This window comes from Sciurus vulgaris (genome assembly GCF_902686455.1).
Source record: "Sciurus vulgaris genome assembly, chromosome: 1".
Taxonomy (NCBI): domain Eukaryota; kingdom Metazoa; phylum Chordata; class Mammalia; order Rodentia; family Sciuridae; genus Sciurus; species Sciurus vulgaris.
In genome coordinates this window covers 74,562,994-74,588,436 of record NC_136461.1, presented here as the reverse complement: position 1 = coordinate 74,588,436, position 25,443 = coordinate 74,562,994, and the positions used below count along the sequence as shown (strand labels likewise).

The 25,443-nt window shown below is 36.3% G+C and overlaps 1 protein-coding gene across 3 annotated transcripts in view; it reads right to left on the bottom strand.

The window, feature by feature from the left end:
- The window catches only part of HS2ST1 (heparan sulfate 2-O-sulfotransferase 1), a 215,381-nt gene that overhangs the window by 56,075 nt on the left and 133,863 nt on the right, over positions 1 to 25,443 (bottom strand). The gene's annotated exons all lie outside the window — the stretch shown is intronic.

Below are 25,443 nucleotides of genomic sequence, written 5' to 3'. Positions count from 1 at the left end.
TTATTTAACAGTAATGTGAAGTAGCTGCAACCTATTTCATTTTAGGCTACACTGATAAACCTAATAATCAGAATAGCAAATGCCCACTATTGGCCTTTAACATGAACCAGAGACAATCCTACTGTTTAAATGTATATTAATTATTTAATTATTAGAATAATCCTATATATGGTAATGGTGTCTAAAGTTAGACTCAGAGAGATTAATTACAGAGTTGTCAGGAATAAGGTCTGAATTCAAACCTTCATCTGATACCAAAGTGTACATTACTAACTAAAATGCAAATTATTGTCTTAAATCACAGAAGAGAGTTTCTAAAAACAATTTTATTCCAACACACAGAATATTATGTGTCATTTTAGGCACACACTAAAAACCACAGCACATCCAGAATGCAAATGAATTGGATGAATCCATCCATCCATGACATACAAAAAACTGTTTAGAAAATCCATAAAAGGACCAAGTATCTTAGGATATCTAAAAAGTTATTTTGAAAAGTAAGAAGTATCCTTTCTGAAGTATTACTCTAGAAGGCGATGTAGACAGTGGCTCAGAATAAAATGGGCTTTCAAATAATTAGTAGAGACATAAGCAGTTTAGGAGGTGACAAGAGGTGACAGTAAGTTATGAGTCTCTGAGGTTATTCACAGAGAGGCAGTATGAGGACTTGCCATAGGATGAAAAGAACAAAAGGACTTCTGCATCGATGAAATTTGAAACCAGGGAACCGCTGAGGTACATTACTATTAAATTCCATAAAGCTATGATATTAACTTCTCCTTTAATATAACAGATGTGTTTTTGGAGGATTCCCTTTGCTCATTCACTTCCAAGCTCAAAGCAGGAAGAAGCAGAAATACAGACAGAAGCAATTCAATGACAACTGAGCAAGAAAGGAATTACTATCCCCAATCTTTTTTCTTTTTAAAATGCCATTGGAATTCTCTTTTTTAAATATTTTTTTCTAGTTGTTGATGGACCTTTATTTTATTTTTATGTGGTGCTGAGGATCAAACCCAGTGCCTTATGTATGCTAAGCAAGCACTCTACCACTGAGCTACAACTCTAGCCTCCTATCCCCCGATCTTATTTAGTAATACCCAGATATATTTTTGTCTATCTTGAGAAAGATAAAGAATTTATGCCTAATGATTGCTGTTATGATTTAAATATTAGGTGTCCCCCAAAAAGCTCATGTGTGAAACAATGCAAGAAAGATATGAGGTAAAATGACTGGTTTAGGAGAAACTTAATCTGGTCAATAATTAATCCAATTGAATGGATTAACTGGGCGGTTAACTATCGCAGGTAGGGTGTGGCTGGAGGAGGTGGGCCCATGGGGGTGTGCCTTTGGGGTTTATATTTTGTCTGTGGTGAGGGGAGTTTGCTCTTTCTTTGTGCTTCCTGATGTCATGTTCCCAGGTGCGTTCCTCCACCACACACTTCCACCTGATCTTCTGCCTCACCTAAGGCACCAAGTAATGGAGTAGGTCACCTATGGACTGAGACCTCTAAGCTGTGAGCCCCAAATAAACTTTTCTTTATTAAAGTTGTTCTTGTCAGGTCCTTTGGTCACAGCAGCAAAAAAACTGACTAAAATAATTACTATAAGAATTCAAGTAACTGAGTATTGTCATACTATACTATATAGCTTTGATTAATAATGTGAATATTGAGATCATTTATGACCAAGTTTTTGTACTGGATTCATTAATTCCACAAACATTTGCTGAGAATTATTAATTTTGGGTACTGCATCCATCAGGTTCTGAAGATAAACCTACTCTTGGGAAGTTTGATGGTACAGTGTCAAAATAAAAATTTACACAAACTGGGTGTGGTTGTGCATATCTATTATCCCAGCATGTGAGAGGCTGAGGCAAGAGGTTCATTTGAGCCCCAGAGTTTGGTTCCTGCCTAAGAAACATAGTGACAACCTGCTCCCCCTCTCCAAAATATTTACACAAAAGTTTTATTTAAAATTTTAAAAATTTTAAAAGTTTAAGAAATTTAAAGTTTACACAAGATACAACAGAGGTTCCAAAAATAGTATGGTTCTTAAAGAATTCATAGGAAGTGACTGAGAAAGGTAAGAAAGCATTTCCTGAATAGATCAAAAAGAAAAAGAGGGGAAAAAAATTCTGAGCATAGGGGAAAGCATGCCTAGGAAGCACATCACTGAATGGTATGGTTAGGTCCTAAAACTGGTTCTTAAGAAGCTTAGAAAAAGGATAAGACAAGTAAAGGTAAAACATGAGGTAGACAAATGGGCAGAGGCTAACACATGATATCTTAATCACCATACTGGGAAACTGATACATATCCTATAAACTAGTAGTTTTCAAACACTGTTCTCAGAACATCTTTATATTCATAAAATTTATTAAGGCCCTCCCAACAGATTTTGTTCATGTGGGTTGTATTTATCAATATCACTTTAGAAATCAAAACTGAGAACCTTAGAAAATAATAACTCATTAAAAAATAAGACAGCATAAATGTTTCGTGAAAAAAAATTCCCAAAAAACATAATTAGCAACATATTTTTACAAATCTTTGTAAATGTCTAGCTTGACAGAAAACAATTAGAGTCTCAAACCTGCCTCTCCATTCAAAATAATAACATTTATTATTTGGGTTGAAGTCTATGAAGAATATTGGACTCACACAAATACAGCTGGAAAAATCAGTATTTTAGTAGCCTTTTCAGATAATTGAAAATATTCTTTTTTGACGCCACTATAAAATTTGAAATGTGTTAATTTCTTAAAGGTTAGCTACAATGTGATATAGCCATATTAATGAATACTCAATTTTCATAATCATGTTAATGAACATACACTAAATACTAATTCTTGGAGTTATGCAGATCCTCCAAATGTTAACATAGTTACTTAAAGAATTAACTATCCCACAGGGATAGGAACATAGCTTAGTGGTAAAGCACTTGCCTAGCATGCATTTGATACCACACATGAATAAAACCACAATCATTATGTCACCATCAATCTAATGAGAAAAAAAAAATTTTTTTAGTGCTGGGAAGCTATAATGCTCATGGTGGCAGGTACAAGTTTGTTTTTTAAGTAACTGGAAACTAATAATGTGAGTTTTTTCTATTTAAAGTAATAATTTCGCTTTGTTCATTTTTGAGAAAATATCTGCCACCTATCCAAAAGAGTCTAAATAAACAGTCTTTCTGTTGGTTGTTCTTTCAAGTTAAAAATAGTGCTTTATGAAAAAAGTGACTTGGTGAGTTTGCAACTCAATCACAAAAGGGCTTTACTTCAAGATGACCATCATACTTTGGTATGATTAAGTACCTGATATGCTTCCCATTTTGTGACAATATTAAGAACATATACTCAATACTCAAGATTTAATAAAGTTCATTACTTTTACTCTTTATGAAGGACACTTAAAAAATGGCTTGGTGGAAGGACTGTGAGAGGTGGGCCATTAAGAACAGAATTGTTACAGGAAACAGACTGGTTGAAAAGCAGCAAGCAGCACTGGAAGAGGAGAACTTTATTTTGGAGGACCTAGAGGAAAATGAAAACCCCAAATTCTGAGCCCTGATTCACAGGTTCTCACGATATTTATAGGTTATTTGACATCATCTTAGACCCATTCTATCATTGGGGCTTTTTCTTCTTCTTCTTCTTCTTCTTCTTCTTCTTTTTAAAATCCCTATCTATGTGGCTGAAGGCCTTGTGCAGGCTCTCTAACATAAAGCATGCTCACAGAATAGTCAAGAAGAAACGGCTCTTAACAGGCATCTATTAACATTTCAGGAGGAAGTAGTCAGATGCTTAGAGGAGTTAGAGCAGTTATTGACAATGCAAAAGGTAGGAACCAATGGTCAATTGGGCTTCCTGGAGAAAGTCTGAGAGAGGGGAGGGGAATTGACCCCCCCTTCCCTAGCCACTGGTCTCTTACCATAACGTTTTCGTAATTTCACTTCACAACCACGTTTGGTTTTGCCATCACACCATGATTATTAATACAGTTCGGTACCACTGTTACTTCAGTACCATGAAAACAAATGTTAACGATCAGTGAAAAGTGCAAACCTAAAATCTCAGATTTATTATGAAAATAGTTGTGAACTGTTTTAGTCAGGTTTTTTTTTGTTTTGTTTTGTTTTGTTTTTTTCTTTTTCTGCTGTGATCGAAACACCTAAGAAGAACAATCAGAGGAGGACAAGTTTATTTGGGGGCTCACAGATTCAGAGCTCTCCATCCATATATAGCTGGCTCCATTCCTTGAGGTTCAAGGTAAGGCAGAACATCATGGTGGAAGATGTGGTAGAGGAAAGCAGGTCAGGACAAGGCCACCACCTTGCTCAACAAGGACAAAAATATAATACACTCAGGGACCACGCCCCACCTGCCTACAATTACAAAGTTAATCCCTATCAAGGGATTAATGCACTGATTTGGTTAAGGCTCTCAGAACCCAATCAGTTCACCTCTAAACTTTGTAGCACTGTTTCAAACATGAGCTTTTGAGGGACACCTAGTATCTAAACCATAACATGAATTATTTTGTGAACCCCCTGAAAAAGTACTGAGGACACCTGGGGTTGTGGGACTACACTTTGAGAACTTTTTCTATAAGCAATAAAGAACCCTTTTTCAAGAGTTTTAAGTAACAGTTCATGTTAGGACTTCCATGATGAAAGACTCTGTAAGGCATCACTTTATAGAGTGATAACTCTTAGGAACTGAGTATCAATGGCCCAAAGACATTAGGATCAAGACCCGAAGGAAGGCAACTATGATAAGGAAGCAGATGGGTTCATAGGACAGAGGCTTAGGTGAAAAGAGTAGACGAAAAAAACTGGAAGAGGCTGCCTCTAAGCTTCTTTACTACGGAGGAGAATAGTGCTATTCACTGAGTTTGAGAATTGGGGAAAGATTAGGGCAGGAGAAGAAAAATTCAGGGTAGTTGGTACTCTAAAGTTCAAACACATAGATGGTCTGTTGAAGAGTCTATTTTTATAATGGCTTTTATTGTTAGTTTGTTTGAGAGTGGTATTCAGGAAGTTCTGGAAGATTAAGTACAGAAAGCATAATCACAGAACAAGTCTAGATTAGACAGTAAAATATGGCATTTGTTCCTTCCCAGGTCCATGGATATTCAGATACCAATGTATTTGAATTTTTAGAGAACAGGAAAGCAGAGAGATGATGATTTAACAAAGGGCTCTATAATACACACGGGCACCATATTAACGAGGAAAACATCAGCTGCCCTAAGACACAAAATTTCAATTGTTTACTACAAAGGTGGTTTAGTTCTTGTTCAGGTACTAATGTGAGTGTTCTTGGCTGGCAGATGGCTTTTATGCAATGATTCAGGAAATAGGGCTCCTTCTCTTTTGACTTTGCCATTTACCCCAGGACTTCATTTGGCAAATAGAGAACAGAGTAGAAGAAGCATACTAGTTTACTAGTGTTGGCAAACACTAGTCTGCTGGACCTATCTAAATACAGGGTTCATGATGAGAAATTTAATTCTTGGTTGGGCAGCTGTTTCCTAGCAATAAATACATAGTATGGGAAGGAATGCATGAATAGTAGGTATATGGTCAGCCCATCTCTTCACAAAACAAAGGCACACAAAACAGGTTCACAAGTGAAAAGAGTATTATTACATCATCTCTATTTCTACATGGATTCTTGTAGAATCATCTCTATTCCTACATCAATCTTGGTACCATGAGGGCTATAATATTTACTGGCTTTTCCTCTTAGGGCAGCAGCAGAGATGATGATGCTTGATTAGAAATGATTATCCTTGTGGAAAAACAGGTGACCAAGAAGATGTGTAGGGGTAGAGGGAATTCTGCTTTTCCTCTTTTAAAAACACATATGAGGTATGTCTGAAAGATTTCCATAAATATTAGACATTTTAATGGATAATGAGGTCTATACAAACATCTGGGCTGAAGGCCAAAAGAAAAATAGGCGGTTAATGTAATTCTGACTCTATGTACATCACAGGGCTGGTGAGAGGGAAACTTGGATTATCAGTTTTAGGAACCCATGGAATATCCAGATTATGTGTAGATTGCTGAAAATATACATCTCAGAGTAAAATTCTGAATTAAAGATAGAAATTTAGTAGTCACAATATAGTTGATGTCAAAAGAATGAATTCAAAAAGGTATAAAGTTAAAAACAAAGAGTTTAAAAGCAGGACTTTGAGACCACCAGTTTTTGATCTAAAGATGTTCATTACTAACAGTCTCTATGACATATGTAATACAACCAAAACCAACCCTGCAATATTGACCATGCATTTATCTATTAATGAATATTGTGGGGTTTTGTTTTTGTTTTTTGATACCAGTGATTGAACTCAAGAGTGCTTAACCACTAAGCCACATCCCAAGTCCTTTTTGATATTTTATTTAGAGACAGGGTCTTGTTGAGTTGCTCAGGACCTTGCTAAGTTGCTGAGGGTGGCTTTGAACTCACGATCTTCCTGCCTCAGTCTCCTGAGCCATTGGGATTATAGATGTGTGCCACAGCACTCAAAATGAATGTTTTTTTGAAGGTTTGATGAGTTTTGTAACTCACATAGCACATAGTTGGGCCTTTTTTTTTTTTTTAACTGCCATTCCCACCCCTAGGTTTTACTATTATAAAATGTATTTAACTAAAATAAATCTCTACTGGCACTATTTCCCAAGGTAAAAATAAAGATGTGATAAAGTGGAAGATGTGAAGAGAGTGAAGAGTAAATTATTCTGGGAAGACATTTAAAATTGTTCTTGAAATGAAAACACTGGCAGAAAAGCACAATTGAAAGTATTTAATTACATGTAAGCTTTGTAATACAGCTAAAATATTAATTTTGATGTTAAACAGGCAGGAATATTCAAAGATTTCTTCAATTCATAGCAGAGGTCCAAACTACCATTAAAATATATGTGCTTTGATTGTTGAAATAAATACCATACCAAGAAGATTAAAGCATTTTCAAAATCAAGAAAGAAATGCCAGCAGTGTGTACAAAGCCGAATCATATTCACACTTCGACAACTGCACCTGGTGCTCCATTCACTAGTAAGTAAAAGGAATAATGAGTAACTAGGACTCAGCTCCAGCTGGATTTAGAGACCATTATCTAAAACCTAATGCAGCAGCTGTCTGAAAATTAGAATTAGCGATGCTGAAAGCTTGCTGTTATTTTACTAGAGTTTGATGTGCATCATATTCTAGAGCAGGGGTACTCAATATAAGTGTGCATTAGAATCACTTGGAGAGTTTGTCAAAAAACAGATACCTGCCTTCCTACTGTCAATAGATACTAATTCAGATCTAAGAATTTGCATATCAAGTTCCTAGGTGACACTGATATGATGGCCCAGGAATACTTTGAAAATCAATGTTCTAGAAAGTATTTCTGTTGGCTAATTAAGAAGACAGATGCAGAATATGCTCTCTTCCATATAACTAATTGATACTCCCATTAACTTGGCATTTGTGATAAATTTAAATCTAGCTTACATCAGTGAAAAACAAGGCTATTCCACTTAATGGTATAAACTAGTTGTGAGAATATTCTCCTGAGGTGATACAAGAGTGAGCCTAAACCTATGCCAAATAGAAGCCATTACAAAGGACACAAGAGCAACACTGGAACCTGTTTTACACATTTCTGCTGACTAGTTTGTGACTCTCTGGTTATAACTCTCCATTTCACCCATTCATACCTAATGTATTAAGTAAGAACTCTCTGCAGCATAACTTCTCATCTTTGGAAGCCATTTGATTTTTAATATAGCCCTGATTATTTCTTTTAATTTTTTTTTGGTTGGGGGGGGTGAGCTAGATAGCCTAGATAATCTTCTATATAACCTAGAAATAGTGTAAATAAAACAAATTGGGAAATAAGATCCAAGATGGCCAACTAGAGGGAGGCTGTGGTCCTTGTCGCTCCGTAACTCCGGTTTCAAGCAGAGGATATCTGTTTCTTGGTGAGGCAGTTTTTGCTGCTTATCGATCCTCTGGTGTTTACCCATTTGTCTGCTGTGATCACCTGCAGTCTGCCAGCATATCGACGCCTTTTTTGAGAGCAGATTGCTCACTGTCAGGCATCTATCATCCGCCATTTGCTTGCCTCTTGCCTGTCCATCGCCTGCCTTACTCCTATCCATCACCCAACACTCGAGGTTCACCTCTCGATCGTCCAACAACAGTCAGCAAACTGATCACCAACCGCCAGTAGAGCACCAGCTGTCTGCTGTTGCCTGGAAGTTCACTGCTACAGTATCTGCAGGTTTGATTACACGTGGCTGTCGCCATTTTGAGACAACAGCCAGGCCCCATAGGACTCCTGGCCGGACTGACTGAGCCCCATCTCCAGGATCCCTCAGCCCGAATGATCACTCCCTGCCTCTGGGGCCCTCACATTGACTGCTCCCTGCTGCCAGGACCCCCAGACCAACTGACTGCACCCTATCACCGGGCCTCCAGATGGACCGATTGCACCCGGCCTCCAGGATCCCACAACCACACCAAACACACAGGACCTCCAGGACCCCTGCCGGACCAACTGCATCCCATCTCCAGAACCTCCAGCTGACCACATCCACCCCTGAGCTGCAGATCCCCATTTGCCAACACATTTCGAAGCCAGAGCAGCCATCTTAGATAATCCTGGAGGCCGTACCTCCGATATTTGGATGGGGCAAATCCCATCCTGAGACTCCTGCTGGAGGCTTGAAGCTCATTGTCAGGTACTTCTCAAGCATCAGGCTACTGAATACTGGGAGGTTTCATTAGTACATGACTGCTATAAAGTAGATATTCTTTTCTCTCCTTTTTAAAAAATTTAAGTTTTTATTTCTTTACTTTTCTTGCTCTCTTTTCCTTTTGTTTACCTGTTCCCTCAGAGTCTCTTTCTCCCTTTTTTGTATGCTAACATCCAATTTCTTTTGATTACACTCTCACCCTTTCTAATTTCTAGAACTTCTGTATATTCTTTTCTTATCCCATTAACAGCCACATTCTACATCCTTCTGTATCCTCTTTGTCCTCCATTAGAAACTGCAGACCTTATTGCAAACCTGTTTGTTTTATCGAAGATAATATTTGAACTCACTTTTGTTTATTACGACAATTTTGTTATTGTCCCCATAGGGGCTACTTGGTCTAGGATTGCATAGTGTCTGATTTGGGCACTGCTAATATTGATCTCCCCTTAAAGAAAGGGTTTTGGAAACTTATAAGGCCTCTATAAGCCTATAGGGGGAAATCTGCAATACCCCAGATCTGCACTGCTAGAGGGGAAGATACATGAACAACATGAAAAAACAAGGGAACAAAATGATCCAAACAAGTCTAGATTCTATATTAATAGAATCCAATGACAGTATGTTAGAAGAAATGTCAGAAAAGGACTTCAGATTATACATGATTAAGATGATTTGCGAAGCAAAGGATGAGATAAGAGGGCAAATGCAGGCAATGAATGATAATACCAATAAGCTGAAAGAGCACCTGCAGGAAGCAAAAGATCATTTCAACAAAGAGATAGAGATTCTCAAAAAAAAAAAAACCAAACGGACATCCTTGAAATGAAGGAGACAATAAACCAAATAAAAAACTCAATGGAAAACATCACCAACAGACTAGACCACTTGGAAGACAGAACCTCAGACAATGAAGAAAAAATATTTAATCTTGAAAATAAAGTTGCCGAAACAGAGAAGATGGTAAGAAATCATAAACAGAATCTCCAAGAACTATAGGACATCATGAAAAGACCAAATTTAAGAATTACTGGGATTGAGGAAGGCACAGAGATACAAACCAAAGGAATGAACAACCTATTCAATGAAATAATATCAGAAAATTTCCCAAACAGGAAGAATGAAATGGAAAATCAAATACAAGAGGCTTACAGAACACCAAATGCACAGAATCACAACAGACCCACACCAAGACAAATTATAATGAAAATGCCTAACATTCAAAATAAAGATAGGATTTTGAAGGCCACGAGAGAAAAACATGAGATTACATATAGGGAGAGACCAATACGGATAGCAGCCGACTTCTTAACCCAGACTCTAAAAGCTAGAAGGGCCTGGAACGACATATTTTAAGCTCTGAAACAATATGGTTGCCAACCAAGAATCCTATACCCAGCAAAACTAACCTTCAGATTTGAAGATGAAATAAAATCCTTCCATGATAAACAAAAGTTAAAAGAATTTACAAATAGAAAGCCTGCACTACAGAATGTTCTCAACAAAATATTCCATGAGGAGGAAATGAAAAACAACAATGGAGGTCAGCAAAGGGAGGAACTACCTCAGAGAAAAAGCACTCAAAGGAGAAACCAAGCCAACTTAAAAATCAAAAATAAGCCAAATGACTGGGAATACAAATTATTTCTGAATAATAACCCTGAATGTTAATGGCCTAAACTCATCAATCAAAAGACATAGACTGGCAGAATGGAATAAAAAGAAAGACCCAACAATATGCTGCCTGCAAGAGACTCATCTCATAGAAAAAGACATCCGCAGACTAAAGGTGAAAGGATGGGAAAAAACCTACCATGCACATGGACTCAGTAAAAAAGCGGGGGTTTCCATCCTTATATAAGATAAAGTGGACTTCAAGCCAAAGTTAGTCAGAAGGGATAAAGAAGGACATTTCATACTGCTTAAGGGAACCATAAATCAGGAAGACATAACAATAGGAAATTTTTATGCCCAAACAATGGTGCATCCCTGTACACCAAACAAATCCTTCTCAATTTCAAGAATCACATAGACCACAACACAATAATTCTGGGTGACTTTAATGCACCGCTGTCACCACTAGATAGATCTTCCAAACAAAATCCAACCAAAGAAACCATAGAACTCAATAACACAATCAATAACCTAGACTTAAAAGACATATATAGAATATTCCATCCATCAACGAGCGGATACACTTTCTTCTCAGCAGCACATGGAACCTTCTCTAAAATAGACCATATGTTATGCCACAAAGCAGCCCTTAGGAAATGCAAAAAAATAGAGTACTGCCTTGTGTTTTATCAGATCATAATGGACTGAGAGTAGAAATCAATGACAAAATAAAAAAGGGAAATTACTCCAACACTTGGAGACTAAATAATATGCTATTGAATGAAACATGGATAACAAAAAACATCAGGGAGGAGATTAAAAAATTCTTAGAGGTCAATGAGAATGATGATACAACATATCAAAATCTCTGGGACAATATGAAAGCGGTACTAAGAGGAAAATTCATTGCATGGAGTGCATTCCAGAAAAGAATGAAAAGTCAACAACTAAATGACCTAACATTACAGCTCAAAGCACTAGAAAAAGAAGAACAGAATAACAGCAAAAGTAGTAGAAGACAGGAAATAATTAAAATCAGAGCTGAAATCAATGAAATTGAAACAAAAGAAACTATTCAAAAAATTGACAAAACAAAAAGTTGGTTCGTTGAGAAAGTAAACAAAATAGACAAACCCTTAGCCACACTAACAAAGAGAAGGAGAGAGTAGACTCAAATTACTAAAATACATAATGCAAAAGGAAATATCACGACAGACACCACTGAAATACAGAACATACTGAGAAGCTACTCTGAAAATCTGTATTCCAACAAAATAGAAACTACCGAAGACATTGACAATTTCTAGAGACATATGCTCCTCCCAAACTAAACCAGGAGGACATACATGATTTAAACAGATCAATATCAAGCAATGAAATAGAAGAAGCCATTAAAAACCTACCATCCAAGAAAAGCCCAGGACCAGACGGATTCTCAGCCGAGTTCTACAAGACCTTCAAAGAAGAACTCATTCCAATACTTCTCAAAGTATTCCAGGAAATAGAAAAGAAGGGTACCTTACCAAACTCATTCTATGAAGCTAATATCACCCTCATACCCAAACCAGGAAAAGACACATCAAGGAAAGAAAATTGTAGACCAATATCCTTGATGAATATAGATGCAAAGATCCTTAACAAAATATTGGCAAACTGTATCCAAAAGCATATTAAGAAAATTGTGCACCACTATCAAGTGGGGTTCATCCCTGGAATGCAAGGATGGTTCAACATTCGTAAATCAATAAACGTAATCCATCATGTCAATAGACTTAAGGATCAGAATCATATGGTTATTTCAATTGACGCAGAAAAAGCGTTCAACAAAATACAACACCTTTTCATGCTCAAAACACTAGAAAAAATAGGGATACTAGGAACATACCTGAACATTGTAAAGGCTAATGATGCTAAGCCCATGGCCAACATCATTCTTAATGGAGAAAAACTGAAACCATTCCCTTTAAAAACAGGAACAAGACAGGGATGTCCTCTTTCACCACTTCTATTCAACATTGTCCTCGAAACTCTAGCCAGAGCAATTAGGCAGACTAAAGAAATTAAAGGAATATGAATAGGAAAAGAGGAACTTAAGCTGTCACTATTTGCGGATGACATGATTCTATATTTAGAGGATCCAAAACCTCCTCCAGAAAACTTCTAGACCTCAACAATGAATTCAGCAAAATAGCAGGCTATAAAATCAACACGCATAAATCTAAAGCATTTTTATATGCAAGCGATGAAACAGCTGAAAGGGAAATGAGGAAAATAACTCCATTTGCAATATCCTCAAAAAAAAATAAAATACTTGGGCATCCATCTAACCAAAGAGGTGAAAGTTCTCTACAATGAAAACTACAAAACATGGAAGAAAGAAATTAAGGAAGACCTTAGAGATGGAAAGATCTCCCATGTTCTTGGATAGGCAGAATTAATATTGTCAAAATGGCCACACTACCAAAAGTGCTATACAGATTTAATGCAATTCGAATTAAAATCCCAATGACGTACCTTACAGAAATAGAGCAAGCAGTCATGAAATTCATCTGGAAGAATAAGAAACCCAGAATAGCTAAAGCAATCCTTAGCAGGAAGAATGAAACAGTGGGTATCGCAATACCAGAACTTCAACTATACTACAAAGCAATAGTAACAAAAACAGCATGGTACTGGCACCAAAATAGACAGGTAGATCAATGGTACAGAATAGAGGACACAGACACAAACCCAAATAAATACAATTTTCTAATAGTAGACAAAGGTGCCAAAAATATGCAACGGAGAAAAGATAGCCTCTTCAACAAATGGTGCTGGGAAAACTGGAAATCCATATGCAACAGAATGAAACTAAACCCCTATCTCTCACCCTGAACAAAACTCAACTCACAATGGATCAAGGACCTTGAAATCAGACCAGAGACCCTGCATCTTATAGAAGAAAAAGTAGGTCCAAATCTTCACCTTCTTGGCTTAGTTTCAGACTTCCTTAACAGGACTCCCATAGCACAAGAAATAAAAGCAAGAATCAATAACTGGGATAGATTCCAACTAAAAAGCTTTCTCTCAGCAAAGGAAACTATCAGCAACGCAAAGAGAGAGCCTACAGAGTGGGAGAATATCTTTGCCACTCATAGTTCAGATAGAGCACTAATTTCCAGAATCTATAAAGAACTCAAAAAACTCTACACCAAGAATACAAATAACCCAGTCAACAAATGGGCTAAGGAAATGAACAGACACTTCACAGAAGATCTACAAGCAATCAACAAACATATGAAAAAATGTTCACCATCTTTAGTAATAAGAGAAATGCGAATCAAAACTACACTAAGATTCCATCTCACCCCAATTAGAATGGCGATTATCAAGAATACGAGCAACAACAGGTGTTGGCGAGGATGTGGGGGAAAAGGTACATTCATACATTGCTGGTGGGGCTGCAAATTAGTGCAGCCACTCTGGAAAGCAGTGTGGAGATTCCTTAGAAAACTTGGAATGGAACCACCATTTGACCCAGCTATCCCACGCCTCGGCCTATACCCAAAGGACTTAAAATCAGCATACTACAGAGATACAGCCACATCAATGTTCATAGCTGCTCAATTCACAATAGCCAGACTGTGGAACCAACCTAGATGCCCTTCAACTGATGAGTGGATAAAGAAACTGTGGTATATATATACAATGGAATATTACTCAGCCATAAAGAATGATAAAATTATGGCATTTGCAGGCAAATGGATGAAATTGGAGAATATCATAAGTGAGATAAGCCAATCTAAAAAATCCAAAAGAGAAATGATCTCACTGATAAGCGGATGATGACACGTAATGGGGGGTTGGAGGGGGGCAAGAATGGAGGAAGAAGGGACTGTATAGAGGGAAAAGAGAATTGGGAGGGGTGGGGGGGAAGGGGAAAAAATAACGGAATGAATCAAACATCATTACTCTATGTAAATGTATGAATATGCAAATGGTATGCTGTTACTCCATGTACAAACAGAAACAACATGTATCCCATTTGTTTACAATAAAAAATTTTTAAAAAATTAAAAAATTTAAAAAATTAAAAAAAATAAAACAAATTGGTTTTAAAGAAAATTAAATGTCAGGAGTGAGGTTTTTGGATGGAAACCATCAAGTTACACAGACTCTTAAATCCTTATTAATAACTACTAAACTTGATATTTGTAAGTTAAAATAAATGATCCATATATCCCAAAGAAAAGGCAGAGACTGTTGGACTGGATGAAAAAAATAAGGATTGTTAAATGAAACAAAAAGAATGGAAAATGATACATTATGATACCACAAATCAAAAGAAGGCTAGAGAGGCCACATTAATAACAAAATGAATTTCAGAGCAAAATATACTGACAGGGAAAAGAGGGCTAAATTCATAAAGCTAAAGGGGTAAATTTATTATCACAAGGACACAACAACCTTAAATATAAGTACATTGTGGTAAGCGACTCTTAAAACATATCAGTGAAAAACTAGGAGGAAAAAGACAAGTTCATAAGTATAGTAAGAGATTTCACCATGATTTCATCAATAATTTAAAAAAAATTGATAGAAATCCCATAAAGATGTATGGAACTTGAATAATACTATAAACTAACTGGAATTTATGAAAAACTCCAATCAGGATACAGATACTTTTTTTTTTTTGCACATGGAACATTTAATAAGATAAACCATATTGTGAATCATAAAATGGGTTCAATAAACTTAAAAGGATTCAAGTCATACAAAGCAAGTTATCTGACTTTGATAGAATAAAACTAAAAATTAGCAGCAGAAAAAAATTTGATATCACATATATTTGGTCTATAAAACAGGCTTCAAGGGCTGGGGTTATAACTCAGTGGTAGAGCACTTGCCTAGCATGTATGAGGCACTGGTTTCAATTCTCAGCACCACATAAGAATAAATAAAAATAAAACAACTTTAAAAATGTATATTAGAAAAACAACATACTTCAAGTAACCCAGGAGCTATAGAAAGGAAAAAAATTTAAAAAGTATTTTGAATATAACAAAACTGATAACACATCAAAATTGTGAAATGTAATGAAAGCAGTGCTTATAGGGAAACTTGCAGCTGTACATAATCATAACAGAAAAGAACACAGGTCTACGAATGATCTAAGTGTCACCCTCAGAAAACAGAAAAAGGAAAACAAATAAAAGCACAAATCAATGAAATGGAAAACAGAAAACCAATACAGAAAACTCAGTAAAACTGAATCCTGTTCTGTATGTTAAAACAATACCAAAATGAATTAACATAAAACCAACTAATAACCCCCTTGCCAGACTAGGAAGGAAGTACACAAATTAGATGAGGCAAGGCACTACAGATAATAAGGGAATATTATGATTCTATAACAATAAACTTGATAACAAATGAAATTGATAAATTCCTTAAAAAGCAAAAATTAACAGAGCTCAATTAAGGATAGTTAAATAGAACAAACTTATCTACTAAGGAAAATGAATTTATTGATAAAAATCATCCCACAGAAACAAACAAAAAAACCAACAAACAAGACCTTCCCACAGATACAGATAGTTTTACCAGAAAAACCTACCAAATGCTTAAGAAAAATATCAATTCAAGGGCTGGGGAGATAGCTCAGTTGGTAAAGTGCTTGCCTTATAAGCACAGGCCTTGGGTTCGATCCCTAGCACCATGAAAAAAAAAAAAAAATCAATTCAAAACAAATTCTTGAAAACTGAATAAGAAAGAATACTTGTCTTCTAATTATTTGAAATTAGCACTACGCTGATGCTCAAATCAGACAGACATTACAGGAAACTGGAAACCAAATTCCACATGAACACAAAGGCAAAATCATCAAAAATTTAGTGAATACAACAATGTATGCAAGGCTAATGATCATACTACAAATAGTTTATTTACACCAGGAATACAAGCCTGCTTTAACATGTAGATGAACAAAATCTGAGTCCCATTCACGATTATAAAAAATCACAGAAAACTAAGAATAGAAGAGAAAGTCCTCAAAGACATTCTCCTCAAAGAATATTTTTTGAAAATGTACAAATAACATCGTATTTTACTTAAAAATTAGATTTTTTTACCCTAAAACTGTGAATAAGCTAAGGATATCCATCTCACCACTTTCATGCAACCCTGTCATGGAGGTTCTAGCCCATGAATATAGGCAAGAAAAAGTAGGAAAGAGAGGCACACAGATTAGATAGCAAGAAGTAAAACTGTTTTCTGTCTAAGACAGCATGACTATGTAAAAATTCCTAAGAAATCTACCAAAAAAAAAAAAAGAGATGGTAATTTATAAGAGAGTTTATGTCCCTCATGGGACACAAAAATCAATATACATAGGTCTACTGTATTTTTATATATTAAAAACAGCAGATAACAGTAATTAACATTTAAAATACCATACAAAATAATATGAAGATATATAATATAGTAAAAACCATTAAAGTACTGAAAAATCTAAGACCTAGACAAAGAAGTCATGTTCATGGTTAAATACTATTATTAAGTTGTTAATTCTTTCCAAACTTACACATAAATGCTAATCCCTATGAAAATCCCAACAAGCTTTCTGGTATAAATTGACGATCTGAGTCTAAAGCTTAACACTGACATACACAAAAGATCTAGAGTAGGAAAAACATTTCGAAGTAAAAGAACAAAATTGGAAGACTTACTCCACTTTATCTCAAGACATTATTATTCAGATATAGTATTCAAGATAATGTGATACTGGCATAAAGACCACCAAGACCAATGGAACACACTAGTGAATACAGAAATACAACTACACACGTGATCAATTTTAGACAGAGCTGATAAGACAATTCGATAGAAGACATGATAGTCCTTTTAACAAAAAGTGTAGAAACTAGATAGCCATGGTTTTTTTTCTTAATTTTTAAGAGGAATTTTCATTCTTAATTTCATACTACATAAAAAAACTGAATTCAAAATTAATTATGGACATAAATTTAGGGCTAAAATTTTAAAACTTTTAGAAGAAACAATCTTGGTAACCTTGAGTTTGGCAAAGGCATCATGAACACAATAAAGCAATTACTATAAAAGTAAACATCACAGACTTCCCTGCCAGGGAAGTAGGTCCAGAGAGCAAGGACCAGACCAGCTGGGGCCCAGGAGACAGTGTAGTGTCCCTGCGGCTGATCATATGTCAACACATGGAGGTGCCTCTGCCCATTAGCAGGGAATATACCCCACCTGGAGTCCACCATCCCTTGAGGGGCAGCATACTTCTGGGATCACTGCATTATCAAGTTCCTCCAAGACTTCAGGCTACTGAAGACTAGGAGAGGGGAAGATACATGAGCAATATGAGAAAACAAGGGAAGAAAATGTCCCAAACAAACCTAGATGCTACATCAATAAAATCCAATGACAGTATGACAGAAGAAATGTCTGAAAGGGAGCTCAGAATGTACATAGTTAAAATCAACAGAGAAGTAAACGATGAGATAACACAGCAAATGCACGCATTGAATAATCGCACCAATCAACAGTTAAAAGAGAAAGTGCAGGGCTGGGATCGTGGCTCAGTGGTAGAGCACTTGCCTGGCACATGCGAGGCCCTGGGTTCGATCTTCAGCACCACATAAAAATAAATAAATGAAATAAAAAGAGCAAATGCAGGAAGCAAAGGATCATTTTAATAAAGAGAGATTCTGAAAAAACAAACAAACAAATTCTTGAAATGAAGGAAACAATAAACCAAATTAAAAATTCCATAGAAAGCATAACCAATAGGATAGAACACCTGGAAGACAGAACCATCGACATTTAAGGCAAAATATTTAATCTTGAAAACAAAGTTGACCAAACAGAGAAGATGGAAAGGAATCATGAACAGAATCTACAAGAATTATGGGATATCATGAAAAGACCAAACATAAGAATTATTGGGATAGAGGAAGGCACAGAGAAACAAACCAAAGGAATGAACAATCTATTCAATGAAATAATATCAGAAAATGTCCCAAATCTGAAGAATGAAATGGAAAATCAACTACAAGAGGCATATAGGACACCAAATGTACAAAATTACAACAGACCCACACCAAGGCACATTATAATGAAAATACCTCACATATAAAATAAATTTTAAAGGCTATGAGAGAAAAAAATCAAATTACATTCAGGGGGGAACCAATATGGACATCAGCACATTCTCAACCAATATCAGCACATTTCTCAACTGAGACCCTAAAAGCTACAAGGGCGTGAAACAGCATTTTTCAAGCTCTGAAAAAAAACGGATGCCAACCAGGAATCTTTTACCCAGCAAAACTTACATTCAGATTTGACAACAAAATAAAACCCTTCCATGATAAGCAAAAGCTAAAAGAATTTACAAATAGAAAGCCAGAACTACAGAACATTCTCAGCAAATTATTTCATGAGGAAAAAATGAAAAACAACAATGTAAGTCAGCAAAGGGAGGAACTACCCCAAAGGAATACCCAAATAAAGGATAAACCAAGTCAAGTTAAAAACCAAAATTAAGCCAAAATGACCAGGAATATAAATTACATCTCAATAATAACCCTGAAAATTAATGGCCTAACTCATCAATCAAAAGTCACAGACTAGCAGACTGGATTAAAAAGAAAGATCCAACAATATGCTGCCTTCAAGAGACTCATCTCATAGAAAGAGATACTCAACAGACTAAAGGTGAAAGGATGGGAAAAAACATACCATGCACATGGACTCAGCAAAAAAGTCGGGATATCTATCCTCATATCAGAAAATGTGGACTTCAAGCCAAAGTTAGTCAGAAGGGATAAAGGAGGACATTTCATACTGCTTAAGGGAAGCATAAAACAGCAAGACATAACAATCATAAATATTTATGCCCCAAACAGTGACTCATCCGTGTATGTCAAACAAATCCTTCTCAATTCCAGGAACCAAACAGACCACAGCACAACAATACTAGGTGACTTTAACACACCTCTCTTCCAAACAAAAACTGAACAAAGAAACCACAGATTTCAATAACACAATTGATAATTTAGACTTAACAGACATATATAGAATATTCCATCCAACAATGAGTGAATACACTTTCTTCTCAGCAGCACATGGATCCTTCTCTAAAATAGACCATGTTATGCCACAAAGCAAAAACAAAAAGACAGAGATACTGCCTTGTATTCTATCAGATCATAATGGAATGAAATTAGAAATCAATTACAAAATTAAAAACAGAAACTACTCCAACACCTGGAGATTAAATAATATGCTGCTGAATGATGCATGGATAACAGATGACATCAGGGAGGAAATAAAAAAATTCTTAGAGGTAAACAAGAACAAAGATACAACACATCAAAATCTCCGGGACACTAAGAAAGCAGTAGTAAGAGGAAAATTCATTTCATGGAGCTCATTCAATAAAAGAAGAAAAGGTCAACAAATAAAAGACCTAACATTACAGCTCAAGGCCCTAGAAAAAGAAGAAGAGAGCAACACCAAAAGTAGTAGAAGACAGGAAATAGTCAAAATCAGAGCTGAAATCAATGAAATTGAAACAAAAGAAACAATTGAAAAAACAATAAAAAGGTGGTTCTTTGAAAAAATAAACAAAATTGATAAACCCTTAGCCACACTAACAAAGAGGAGAGAGAACTTGAATTACTAAAATTCGTGATGAAAAAGGAAATATCACAACAGACAGGATTGAAATACAAAACATAATTAGAAGCTATTTTGAAAATCTGTACTCCAACAAAACAGAAAATCTTGAAGACATCAACAGATTTCTAGAGACATATGATCCACACAAATTGAATCAGCAGGACATATACAACTTAAATAGATCAATTTCAAGCAATGAAAGAGAAGTCATCAAAAGCCCTCCAACAAAGAAAAGTCTGGGACCAGATGGGTTCTCAGCCGAGCTCTACAAGACCTTCAAATAAGAGCTCATTCCAATACTCCTCAAAGTATTCCATGAAATAGAAGAGGAGGGAACCCTTCCAAACTCATTCTATATAGGTAACATCACTGTGATATCAAAACCAAACAAAGACACATCAAGGAGAGAAAACTTCGGATCAATATCCCTAATGAACATAGATGCAAAAATTCTCAACAAAATTTTAGCAAATCGCATACAAAAACATATTTAAAAGATAGTGCACCACAATCAAGTGGGTTTCATCCCAGGGATGCAAGGTTGATTCAATATCTGGAAAACAATAAATGTAATTTACCGTATCAACAGACTTAAAGTTAAGAATTACAAGAATATTTCAATAGATGCAGAAAAAGCATTTGATAAAATACAGCACCATTTCATGCTCAAAACTCTAGAAAAAATAGGGATTGTAGGAACATTCCTCAACATTGGAAAGGCTATCTATGCTAAGCTTACGGCCAATATCATTCCTAAATGGAGAAAAACTAAAAGCATTCCCCCTAAAACCTGGAACAAGGCAGGGATGCCCTCTTTCACCACTTCTATTCAACATTGTCCTTGAAATTCTAGCCAGAGCAATTAGACAGACCAAAGAAATTAAAGGAATATGAATAGGAAAAGAAGAACTCGAACTATTCTTATTTGCCGATGACATGACTATATTTAGAGAAGCCAAAAAATTCCACCAGAAAACTACTAGAACTCATAAATGAATTCAGTAAAGTAGCAGGATATAAAATCAATGCTCATAAATCTAATGCATTTTTATTCATAAAGAGAATTTAGGAAAACTACCCCATTCACAATAGCCTCAAAAAAAAAAATAAAATAAAATAAAATACTTGGGAATCAATGTAACAAAAGAGGTGAAAGACTTTTACAATGAGAACTACAGAACACTAAAGAAAGAAATTAAAGAAAATCTTAGAAGATGGAAAGATCTCCCATGTTCTTGGATAGACAGAATTAATATTGTCAAAAATGACCACACTACCAAAAATGCTATACAAATTCAATGCAATTCCAATTAAAATCCCAATGACGTACCTCACAGAAATAAAGCAAGCAATCATGAAATTCATTGGAAAAATAAGAGACCCAGAATAACTAAGGTAATTCTTAGCAGGAAGAGTGAAGCAGGGGGTATCGCAATACCAGAACTCCAACTATACTAGAGCAATAGTAACAAAAACAGCATTGTATTGGCACCAAAATAGACAGGCAGACCAATGGTACAGAATAGAAGACACAGAGACAAAACCACATAAATATAGTCATCTCATACTAGACAAAGGAGCCAAAAACACACAATGGAGAAAAGATAGCCTGTTCAACAAATGGTGCTGGTAAAACTGGAAATCCATATGCAGTAAAATGAAATTAAACCCCTATCTCTCACCCTGCACAAAACTCAACTCAAAATGGATCAAGGACCTTGGAATCAGACCAGAGATCTTGCACCTTATAGATTAAAAAGTAAGTCCAAATCTTCATCATGTCAGCTTATGATCAGTCTTTCTTAACAGGACTCCCAAAGCTCAAGAAATAAAAGCAGAAATCAATAATTGGGATATATTCAAACTAAAAAGCTTTTCCTCAGCAAAGGAAACTATCAGCAATGTGAAGAGAGAGCCTACAGAGTAGGAGAAAATATCTGCCACACATACTTTAGAGCGCCAATCTCCAGAATCTATAAAGAACTCAAAAAACTTTACACCAAGAATACAAATAACCCAATCAACAAATGGGCTAAGGAAATGAACAGACACTTCACAGAAGAAGATCTACAAGCAATCAACAAACATATGGAAAAATGTTCAACATCTCTAGTAATTAGAGAAATGCAAATCAAAACTACCCTAAGATTTCATCTCACCCCAATTAGAATGGCCATCATCAAAAATACAAGCAACAATAGGTGTTGGCGAGGATGTGGGGAAAAAGGTACACTCATACCTTGCTGGTGGGGTTGTAAATTAGTGCAGCCACTCTGGAAAGCAGTGGGGAAATTCCTTAGAAAGCTTGGAATGGAACCACCATTTGACCCAGCTATCCCACTGCTTGGCCTATACTCAAAGGATTTAAAATCAGCATACTACCATGATGTAGCCACATCAATGTTCACAGCTGCTCGATTCACAATAGCCAGGTTGTGGAACCAAACTAGATGCCCTTCAACTGATGAATGGATAAAGAAACTGTGGAATATTACTCAGCCATAAAGAAGAATAAAATTATGGCATTTGCAGACAAATGGATGAAATTGGAGAATATCATGCTAAGTGAGATAAGCCAATCCCAAAAAAACCAAAGGACGAATGATCTCTCTGATAAGCGGATGATGATACATAATGGGGGGTGGGAGGGTGGCAAGAATGGAGGAAGGATGAATTATATAGAGGAAAGAGGGGTGGGAGGGGCGAGGGAAGGTAAAATAACAGATTGAGACAAACATCATTACCCTATGTACATGTGTGATTACACAAATGGTATGACTCTTCTTCATGTACAACCAGAGAAATAAGTTGTACCCCATTTGTTTACAATGAACCAAAATAAATAATTTTTTTAAAAAAGTAAACATTAGTACACTGGAGTGCACCAAAATTAAAAGATTAAAAATGAAAAGAAAATCCCAGACTGGGAGAAAAATTTGCAAAATGTATAATCAACAAAAGATTTGTATAACATCCAAAGAACATTTGTATTTTACAATTAAATAATAAGAAACCCACCAAAAAAAAATTTTTTTTTCTTTTTTAAGAGGATGAAAAGTTTATTTTGGCTCATAGTTCAGTCAGTCTACAGTCAGTCAACTCTATTGCTCTGGGTACAAAGTGAAGAACATCATGGCAGAAGGGCATGGTGGAAGAAAACAGCTCAGAATATGGCAACCAAGAAGGAGAAAGCTCAGCTCACCAAAGACAAAATACAAGCCCCAAAGTGAGACCATCAATGATCTACTTCCTCCAGCTACATCCTACCTACCTACCTACAGTTACTGCCCACTTAATCCATGTAAGTGGATTAATCTTCTGATTAACTTACACCTCTCGTAATCTAAGCATTTCACCTCTGAAAATTTTTGCATTATCTCACACATTAACTTCTGGGAGACACCTCACATCTAAACCACAACATTCTTCCTCTTGCCCCCCAAAATCTCATGTCCATCTCACAATGCAAAACATATTTTCAAGAATAGTCCTAACATTTCCAGGAATTCCCAAAAGAACAAGTCCAAGACTCAAGGCAAACTCTCAGCTATGAGAGTAAAGATCAAAAGCAAGTTACATATATCAAAAATATAATGGCACAGAGTAAACATTTCCATTCCAAGAGGGAGAGATAGGGGCATAGAAAGAAGGGATGAGACCAAAGCAAGATGGAAATCCAGCTGGGCAAACAAGTCCTATAGCTCCACATCCAGCATCTGGGGTACGTGGCATTGTGATTCTCTCTCTAAAGGGTTTGTTTAGCTCTGCTCCTATGGCCTTGCTGGGTGCAATACACACGGTCTCTTCTCTTGACTTTTGGCTTGATTCCCATAGCTTTCCAAAGCAGATGTCCCACTTTCTTGGCATCTCTTAACCTCAGGGTTCACCACTGCAGCTTCAGCTTCCTTCTCACATCTTCATGTATCACCTCCTCAGAAGCGGCTTACAGGGACTCTGACCCTGCTATACTTGGCCTGGTTTCACCCAGGCCTTCCTTTGAAATCTCTGTAGAAGCCTCCATGACCCCTTAACTCTAGCTTCCTACATTCCTGTAGAACCACCATTATGGAGTTGATGTTAAGGTCTGCTACTATCTCAAACCAAGCCTCCTGGGACCTCAGCTGCAGCAGCCTCTAAGTGCCTGGGTGGCTGAGCATGCTGAAAAACTTCCTAGGTTCCACTGGGCAATCACGGTGCTCCCATGGCCTCTCTCAAAGGAATTTTTTTACATCCTTGACCCTGAGGTGTGTGTGGTCTTGCTGGTCCATGAGATGCCCTCAAACTATCTCTCCTTGCCCAGAGCCAGCCCCAGCCCCAGCAACCGGTGGGTTCCCCAAGGATGGGTGGTCAGCACACAGGAACCCCTAGAGAAATTTGAAGCAAGTGCTGCTCAGATTTATTTCATAGTATTATAGTATTAAGTAAAGCAGGATTAAACTAGATAGATGTTGTAGAGAAATTACCACAAGATTTGTCATTAACCACACTTTCCAGTAGTTGTCTAACACACAGCGGTTACATTAAGGCCAACTTTTTATTTTTACTTAAAGTTACTCACATAAGCATATTACAGTGAAAGGGTTTCCTCTTTTCATCCTACTGGCCTTTGTTTACCCTTTGGTGTCAGACCTATTGTCAGCATAATGACTCTATTTTGTTTTAAGCTAATTTTACTGAACTGCTAAGCAAAACATGCACTAATCTTTAGCTCAAATCATTATATTTTTTATTTAACCTTAAAGGTCTACTACTTTATTACCTAAACAAGCTCAGTTAAAACTAAGTTAGGTTATTTACTATCAAACAATCAGTGTGAGTGCTTAATTTTTATCCTAGTATTCTTTATGTTATTGATTTATCCTCTAACTACTGTAATACATATGTGAGACCTAAGCCAGCATAAACTATTCATAACCAGTTAGCATGTAATGAGGGCATTTGATCTTAAGATAATATTTTTCTAGTTGTTTGCATATGCTGTTTCTTTGTTCTTTAGTCCTACATTCCCAGGGTGGCCCTCGATGTCCAAGCCTTTGAAGGAAGGACAAACATTGGACATTTGTCCATTTATCATTAATATTAATTATTCATTCACCATTTTCATTGTACACCCCTGTACAGAGAGAGGTGGATCTGTGGGAGGTGGGTCCTTATACTTATTTACTTGTTTCCCTCTAGGTGGATAACACAAACATCCCCCAATCTTGTAAGCTAAATAGGGCAGTCCTTGCACTGTGGGGACAAGTCTCTTGTTTTATTTGTCAGGCTGTTTTGCTGGTAAAACCTTAACTGGGACATAGGAGCAAGCAATTCCTAAAACTGTAGTTTTCTGAAGAACTCCTCAAACTCTGTACTTTTAGATCTATTATGTG